Here is a 9,057-nt window from a genome sequence, read left to right as displayed (position 1 = left end):
ATTTATATTTTCTAAAATAAACATATATTTTTATATAACTTAATAAATGTGTGTATATAAATATAATCTATGATATATGTACTTTTAATTTAGTACATATAATTAAATTTAACAGAAATCGATCTGGGCAAAATAACAACCGCATGTGTTTGTCTCGAACAAAATGTCAAGGGCCAAATATTTCCTGTATCTAGGTCGGTGATCTATTTTCTTTGACCTAGGGCTCGAGGGGGCAAAAAGAGGTCAAGCTGTTGAAGCAGGATCTTATCGGGGCGACTGGGATCGAAAGTCGGTACTTGGACGCTCGTTCGAAGGGCAAGTGGGGGAACACAGAGAAGGCAGGAAAAGAAATGGTTTAGTTATGAAGACGGCATTACAAAAGAGAAAATTTTCGAACATGCTCTCTTGTCTGAAGGATACGAGTCGTGGACGAATGTCGGTGAACACAATAATTGCCTACATGCACAAAGTGTAGCTTTCAGCATTCATTTATAATTTTTTGATCTTATGTGAATCTGAATACGTAGAATGAGTAGATCTACCTTTTGAGGAGTACAAATGTAATTATGGTTGTCTGTCTGTGTGTGTAGTTGCTTTCATTTTTATCTTTCTCCCTTTCTTTCTTTGTTTCTTCCATTTCGTCGTTTGTCCTTCCTCTCCTCCACGTCTCTGTTTCTCTCTCTCTATCTGGTCTGAGATATATACCACTAAAACAGGTTATGCCTTATTTTCTACTGGGGTGAGAGATGGGTTATCTAGTAGGTCACCAGCCTTTCTTTACAATACAAGCAGTGTCCCAAGAAAGCAAAAGTAGGGAGGTAGAAGTGTTTTACTAGTTTTTATTTCTAATCTGAAACATCAGTGTCGGTCGCTGGTTCGGCCTAGTAAGTGGGGTTTTCCAGTGAACGTAGTTAAGTAAGGCTGTGGTATTTTATGTAGAGCAAATGGCTACGACCTTGTCACGTTTCACAACGGTACCAACTGTTTAGTGGCGGTGGGTAGTGAAGGGCTCACGGGATTGAGCTGCACTCTACCCTTATGTACATGAACGTTTCTTCAATAATGAAATAATCAGTTGAAACCGTTATCATCGCAAGGAATGAACACACAGTGACAATTTGGTGGCTTGCTCGTTTATCCTATCACTGTTGTCACCACCTATAATTATAGTGACCTAACAGCCAATCAGTTGTCTTTAGGGCTCAGCAGAGGATAAGCCCATTCCCACAGTACGTCCTTAATGAAACTCTTCTTGTAAAAAGGTAGAAGATTTGAAAAAACAACAGTGTACTGAGGGCTCACGCTCTCCCGGCCCTAACAATGGGGTGGAAGTTTTCGAGACACTTTCCCTTAGTGACACAGTTACCTATGCACTCATTGGACCTTGGTTGGGTGCGTTCTACTTTTCGCGACTACACAGTCTTATTCCGTTCACAAACGGAATATGTTTTAAGTATTGTTTGTGCGTGTTTGTGTTTAGATCTATGTCGCTGAGAAATAAAAGTAATCACGTCGAACCAGATGAAATTAGAAGAAATTTGGAGAGGAAACGGCTTCGTCCCTCACTATCCAGAAGAATTTAACTTAGAGACTGAGAAAATATTATAGACCACATTTTTATTGGCCTAAAATTAATACAGTTGTATTTGACTTTATTTGGCCTAAAATCTAAAAGTAACAGTATTATCCCCATAGCACACACTGCCAGAAGCTAGATTAGAACAGGTTCTACCTAGATGTACATGAACATTTTGGTTCACGTCAGCTGGAGGAGGGGGGGGGGTCCTGGGACGGATGACATAAGATGACAAGGTAGGGAGTCATTTTTGGCCAAATATTAGCTGACGTCATTTGCAAACGGTACCTTAGAACAAAGAGATGTGAGGCAAAGCTGACTCTTCTCGTTTGAATGATTCTCAAAATGCCGTGGCTCACCGTAAGTATAGAAATAGTCATCACTGTTTAGTTCCTATTGCTTGTATTTGTGTTGAAGAGGTGGAAGTAACCTAAGCCCCACCCAAATTTTGATCCACCCACCGCCACTGCAACTGTTGGTAATCAACAAACTGCACTCGTGCCTTTAGCACTTCAACCCTGAATTGAGGGCTTAGACCACCGACCGCCACTACAGCTGTAGTGAGTAAATAACTGACGACAGCCTTGCTATCATCATATCTTTGAAATACAGCTACTGAATAAAAATAGTTAAAACAAAGTAAATTTCATCTTGTTTATCCTCTTGGGAAATGTGTTTTACAATGTCGTAGGCCTACTTAAATACATAAATACATTTGTACGTAAATGCATGAATAATACACAACAAAACAATCATTGGTAATCTACACACCATTGTTGGTCAGCACTGTGCTGCGCCCTGTCAGTTTTTCAGCTTGATTTATCTTGTGCTGCTCCAGGACACACTCCAGTAACCACCCATCTAAACGCCATTGCACCAATACACATTTGACATTTAAATACATGTCTAAGAACAGAAAATGCAAAAAGTAAGATTCCTCTAAATGCGCAAATACTATTTCCAGGAAAATATCTCTACATTATAGGAAGAAATTGTTGGAGAGCTACATAAAATGATTTCCTATTTTCCTATATATAATATAGTATAGTGCTGAGACCTGGACTTAAACAAAGAAAAAAAAACAAGTCTGAGTTTACGATGTGGTGCTATCGCAGAATAGTCACAATGTGCTGGAAAGCAAAAAAGACAAACATTGAGGTGATCCAGATTCTCCATACAAGATGAACCCTGCTTTAAAAAACAGAAAAATGTGTCCTTTGTGTGACTATTCATATGAGACAGTGGAACATCACCTTTTCCACTGTACAGCCCTAAATGACATCAGAGCTACCCTTCTCCCTCCGAGACCTAACTTCGACAACACACTCTACGGAACATTACAGCAACTGCAGCAAACCTGCACTTATCGCTACATGGCTTTGGACAGAAGGGCGAGACCCCAGATGTTGCTGGATCGATAACAACAACAACAACAACAACAATAACAACAAAAATGGGATACTTGTACTTTGGTCATACAAAACGCCACTGGACCATTATGAAGGAAATACTCAAAGTCAAGATGTGGGTCAAGGTGAAGGCAATGTTTAGGTTTGACCTTATATTGACCACTAGCAAGAGAATTTCAAAGGAAATAATGTTATCGTGGAGAAAGGCGAAGAATAAAAATTCAGCGTATGGGGACAAAAGGATAAAAAAGCAGGGAGTCAGATTAAAAGTGCAAATGGAAAGGAAGAAACAAAAAAGAAAGAAGCACACATGAAGAAAGAACAGAAAAAGATGATACTGAAGGAAAACAAAAAGGATAGAACTATAATAAAGTTAAATACCGAAGACAATATTAAGAAATGGGATGAAAAGAAAAAATATAAAGATTTATCCTCGCCAGCTTTGGTGACATTGAGATTATTCCCAATGATAACGTTGATGAGAATGAGCCCAAAGCTTTAGAGAAGGCGGATGAGTGAGCTTAAATGCTAGTGGATACATTTATAAGCTGATCAACCAACGAGAGCTCGGAAACAAACTAAGATTATCAGTATTTGAACCTAGCAAATGTAATGAATGCTGAAAGCGGCATGAATGAAGAGATGCAGACCCATCAAATGACATGAATCCAGACCTGACGTCGTTAATATCAAGTCTTTGGGCGACAGTAGATCAGACTAATAATGCATTTGCATCACTTCTTGTTGATGGTTTACTCCTTTGATAATGGGCACCAGATAAGAAAAACTAATTGGTTATTGTGTGAGTATGTTGGGGGGGGGGAGTGTATGTGTGTGTGTGTGTGTGTGTGTGTGTGTGTGTGTGTGTGTGTGTGTGTGTGTGTGTGTGTGTGTGTGTGAGAGAGAGAGAGAGAGAGAGAGAGAGAAAGAGAGAGGGGGAGAGAGAAAGAGAAAGAGAGAGAGAGAGAGAGAGAGAGAGAGAGAGATATGTTTTTTTAGTTCTAAATAATATGATCTATACTTTAACCTTTTCTAGTCTTTGTGTGGTTGTTAGTGCTGATAACGTTTCAAAACGTAGCCAATGGAGCCGCGTTTAGGTCACACATTTGGCCTCATTCAGGGACTACCGCCAACCTGGAGGTACCCAAACAACCTGGTGTTCTTGAGATTGGACGAAAAAGTGGCATCTCTCTACTCTCTATCTACAAAAAGTGGTTTCTTCCCCTGCCATTCAGGAGACCGAGCTTCGTGACACAGTGGCTGTTTTAATCGACCTTAACAAAATACATACTTCAACTAAAGTTAAGGATCACCTTGACAGACAGCCTGATTTGTAAAAATCCGATAAAAAGACAGCAAGGAATGTTTCAAAATTGTTTTGCTCTGAAAGTGTTAATGGGTTAACAATGCGTACTGCAATGCTTCCTAACGGGCCAAAGTCACCACGTGCATCACGGAAATCCACGGGGATTTTAGCATGTTGAAGTCTGTAATATAACCATAGTCAAACAATTAAAGGAAGTTCACTCGTGGCCGTTGTTGACACTTCTACTTGACCTCTATAGCAAAAAATTATGTTCCAATGTTCACACCCAAATATTTTGATAATACTGTTCATTTCAATTTTCTCATTTGTGGCAGGCCTAGATCTATAGGTAGCGTGCGCTCGGGGAAAAAGTGTCAAAATTCGAATTCTAAATTATGTTGACAAAACGACAAACTTTGAGATCGTAATCCCGCGATGCATTATAATGACGCTGATTATGGCCTTAGCTGCAGTATTTCGGCAAGAAGTGTTTTATATAATGATTGTAGGGTTGGGTTTTTTTAAGCCTAATGATATGCAGTAATAGTAGTTTTATAGCTACAAAACCGGTTACAGGTGCCAGATATATTTTATCAAAACCCGATATAGGTATCTAAATATTGACTAAATTAGTACATAAAAAATAAAGCCACGGTCTGTAACATTTTTTGTAAGTGTTTTACGGCGCTCGTGACTATTTAAGGCCATATGAGCGCGCAGGACACACTAAGCAGTTTTAGTTGTGGTAGAAAATAATTTTGAATTTTGCCTGGGTGGCGGCCGAAGCCTACTCTTATTGATTTTAGACCATCAAGGGATTTGTTACGTATTCAACTTACACACAGGACTTCCGAGATGTTGCGCACTTATTCGAGAAGGCTGGGTGTTAGATCTTACCTACCATAAGATCAGGGGTTTGGCTGAAAGGAAGCAGCAGAAAGGAGCCAGTGAGTAGCAGTAGAAAGGCTGCTGAAAGAGTCACCAGCTGAAAGTAGGTAGGGGGGGTGGAGGCAGAAATTGGAGACGAAAGCAGACGACAGAACATTGTTGGAGAGCAGGAAAGAGGGTGAAAGGAGAAAATTTTAGAGAAGAAAAATTCCGTTCTCTGTCTGGATTCAAACCCGGGCCTATTGAATGAGAGGCGAACATCAGAACCCCTCGACCACGAGAGCCCCCTGTCACATTCTTGCTGTTGAAAGGGAGTAAGCGAACAGGACCGTAGCGTAGTGGTATTCTAGGTTTTCATTGAGTGCATATTCAAAAAGCACACCCTGCACTATGAAAAGACATTCAGGAGCAGTCATTGTGAGATTGTTTTTAGATAGTATCCTGATGATATAATCAAATGTTGTGGACTCAGAACAAACAAAAAATGTGTAACATTCTGAAACTCCAATCTTTCCACCCATTCCATTTTGATTCTCACACCCACGCTCAGTAGGGCGTCTGAACTTGGTTGCAGGAAAAAATGGGGGTGGGGGGGGTTGCTCTTAAATTGAAGCCCAGTTAAGCAACAAGTAGCTGGTACAGTGGAACTCAAGACTCAACAAAGTGGTCGGACCTGACTTTCAGTTTTGTTGAATCTGAGTTTTCTTTATAGCAAACATGAAGCATTTGTGTTGATAATTACGGGCACTGAGAAAGTAATGTATAATGTATTCGACTTCCTCAATCAAAAGTAGTTTGGTTTAAAATGAGAGGCATTTTTTGTTTCTTTGAGGCCAAACGGAAGATATGTTGAAAAAAAATCTAGGAAAATACACTGAACTATACAAAATACACGCTGTGCAAAAGGGTCGATTCCTTCAAATGCACGCCTGTGTCATCTGTCATCTATGACTTATTGTTTGCCGAACAAGTTGGGTTGCTGTATAGAGCCTAGCATAAGGCAACGTTTGATTCTACAGACCATTGAGCAATTCATTGCGTAGCAGAGACCAGCTTATCATTTTAATATTATCAGAAGCCGAGGGGGAAATGCCTGTAAGTACTGTGATGCGTTTGTGTCTCTACTGATTTCTCACGGTCCACGCCCAAGACTGCATGTTCCCACTCCCCCTCTCCTCCCCCTCCCCCCACTCCCCCGACACACTCTCTCACATATACACGCACACACACAGAGAGAGAGAGAGAGAGAGAGAGAGAGAGAGAGAGAGAGAGAGAGAGAGAGAGAGAGAGAGAGAGTCCGACTCCAATACACGCTGAGACACGTGTGTGTGTGCTAACAACGCGTTTGTTGGTATGAAGAAGGCCGCTGATTCATCTCATAAAATATAAGCAATAGCCTAAACGAAAAATGGTTCACGATGCTGTTGTCAAGGATGGCTTCCAGGAATTGATAAAGTTCGTTGCAGGAGAAAAAGGATCGAAGCCACGCCACCGGGGGATGTTTCACACTGCAAATGACTTCGTTGAATCCGATCTTGCTTGTAAATATGTTCGTTGAAACCGAGTTTTTATGAATACAAAATAAACGGGGAAATTAAGGTTCTTACGTTGAATCCAAGTTTTCGTGGAATCTGAGTTCGTCGAATCCGAGTTTCACTGTATACATCTGAAATGAAGGCTAAAACTCCAATAGTCTAAAGCTGTTCATAACTATCAAAATAGTGTTAATTTCTAGCAATACTAGTCAGTGACCATCCTAAGTTTAATTTACGGTATAAAAAAACCCAGCTGTGTACTTCCGCTCGTGCGTTCTTCAATGTAATTTAACAGAGTTGGGCCGGGCACTGCCAAGCAAAAAAAATGGGTCGGGGGTATGCTCTTAGGTCTAAATGACAATAATAATATGATTTTTTGTGGAGTCTGCATAGTCCTGTTCTGTCTGGGTCATATCATTGTTTCTATGGTACTTTTTGTTTTTAATTGTTGGTCATGCATTGTAATGTTATGCTGTTTAATGTGTTCTGAACTATGCATGCAGATGAATGTGGAAAGCAGTAATTTGTCTCAGCAGCACAAAAACATTCTCCTAAGACCAAAAACGTGCTGTAAAAGGAAACGGTAAACGCATTCCTCATCTCGTTTTACTAAAGCCGTCTTTCTTTCCCTCCTTCATTTTCTTCCTCGCTCCCTCCCTTTTACATGGATCCTTTTTTTTTTTCAAACGCTGCCTGTATGCTGGTGCTTTAATTAACAATTCTAACTGTTTTAACTGTTCTAACTGACAGATGAAGCAACATGTGTGAACGTTCAAAGTAACATAATTATAACGTAATAACTTAGTAAAACGGTGTGGCGTCGTTAGCCTAGTGGTTAGGCTACTGGACTCGTAATCGTGAGATTGGGGGTTCGGGGTTCGAGCTCTCAGCACGAATTTCACACTTGGCTCGGTCCTTGCGGAGACGGACGTTAAACTAGAAGGTCCCACCTCTTAAATAACCTAACAGTGTTGATAGGGACGTTAAACCTATACCATTTCACCATTTCATTTAGTAAAACAGCCACACTATCGTGATGTATAAATCACAAGTGAGCAGCTTGGATACCCCATGAAGCTATACCCCGCGCTACGCCCTTGTAAGGTCAAGGCAAATGAATCTTGTAGCTAGGGCTAGGCAATGAGTCGCTTTAGCAAAATCCGGATAATAAACTAGTGCACCTCTTTGGCAAAGTGTGTTATGAACCGCTTCGGCAAATGGGTTAGAATCACTTCGACAAACGGGTTAGTTAAAGCCACCTTAAAGAATAGGTGCATCCACTTCGGCAAAAGTGTTGGGAAAAAGAGTTAAGAGTCTGAATTCGGATAATGTTTTATTGAGAATTATCCGGTTATCCGGATAGGTTTATGGGATTTTGCCCACCACTACATGTAGCTTCGGGTAGAGAATAGTGGCCTTTATTGTTTTATTGTTCTCAGTACAAGAGGAACGGGATCATTATATATTTCACAAGACGATTCGGTACAGAGCTAGATGAACCCCAAATAATATGTTTGTGTGTTGAAATATTTACAACTTGGAGCCTTGATTTACGAACCCAAATGTGTGGTGTCGCGGTGCAGCAGCTCGTCAATACAATGAGGTCGAAGAAACCGACATTTTTCCATACTTTGGGCAATTTTTGTCTTTTCTTTTTTCAGCACCTCCAAAGTTCATTTAAAATGTTACTGGAAAAAAACGTTAATCAAAAGAGCACACAAAAATTTTAATTTGCAATTTCCAAGGCTTATTAGGTCACCAAACTTGGGCTGCCATTATCTGGCTATTTTCCTCTGAAACCAGGCGACCTCACCTCTTTCAAAAGCTAATACCCCTATTTCTATTGAAGATAGACGTGATTTTTTATTTAAAATACGAGACAAATGAATAAACTTTTAGATGATATCAATAACTCAATATGGGCTCAAAATTGAAGGGCGCTGATCCCACTTGTCGTGACAAATTGCGTTTTTCAATTCAGAAAAAGTCGAAGATAAAGATCTCATACTTTAATTTGAGACTAATACAATGTATTTTGCTATCCAGTTGACGCTAAGGAAGATTATGATCCTTGTTGAATTTTAATACAGATCATTCCATTTCTTCAAATTTTAAACTTCTAGAGCGTTTTGTGGCTTTGAAACGTGAACTTGGACTGTAGTGTGTAAGCAGAAAATGTAAAATTACACGCAGTTTGTGTGTGTGTGTGTGTGTGTGTGTGTGTGTTTGTGTGTGTGTGTGTGTGAATGTCTGTGTGTGTGTTTGTGTGTGTGTGTGTGTGTGTGTGCGTGTGTGAGGTGGAGGGATTAGTCCAGAAATTTGAGGGGGAAGGAGTGGGAGTAA

At 40.1% G+C, this 9,057-nt stretch overlaps 1 protein-coding gene across 1 annotated transcript in view; it reads right to left on the bottom strand.

The window, feature by feature from the left end:
- Positions 1-9,057, bottom strand: part of LOC101852605 (15-hydroxyprostaglandin dehydrogenase [NAD(+)]-like) — a 13,841-nt gene that overhangs the window by 2,936 nt on the left and 1,848 nt on the right. The window lies entirely within an intron of this gene.

This window comes from Aplysia californica, unplaced genomic scaffold (genome assembly GCF_000002075.1).
Source record: "Aplysia californica isolate F4 #8 unplaced genomic scaffold, AplCal3.0 scaffold00054, whole genome shotgun sequence".
Lineage (NCBI taxonomy): Eukaryota > Metazoa > Mollusca > Gastropoda > Aplysiida > Aplysiidae > Aplysia > Aplysia californica.
The sequence above is the reverse complement of the archived record's forward strand: the minus strand, read 5'-3'. Positions and strand labels throughout refer to the sequence as shown.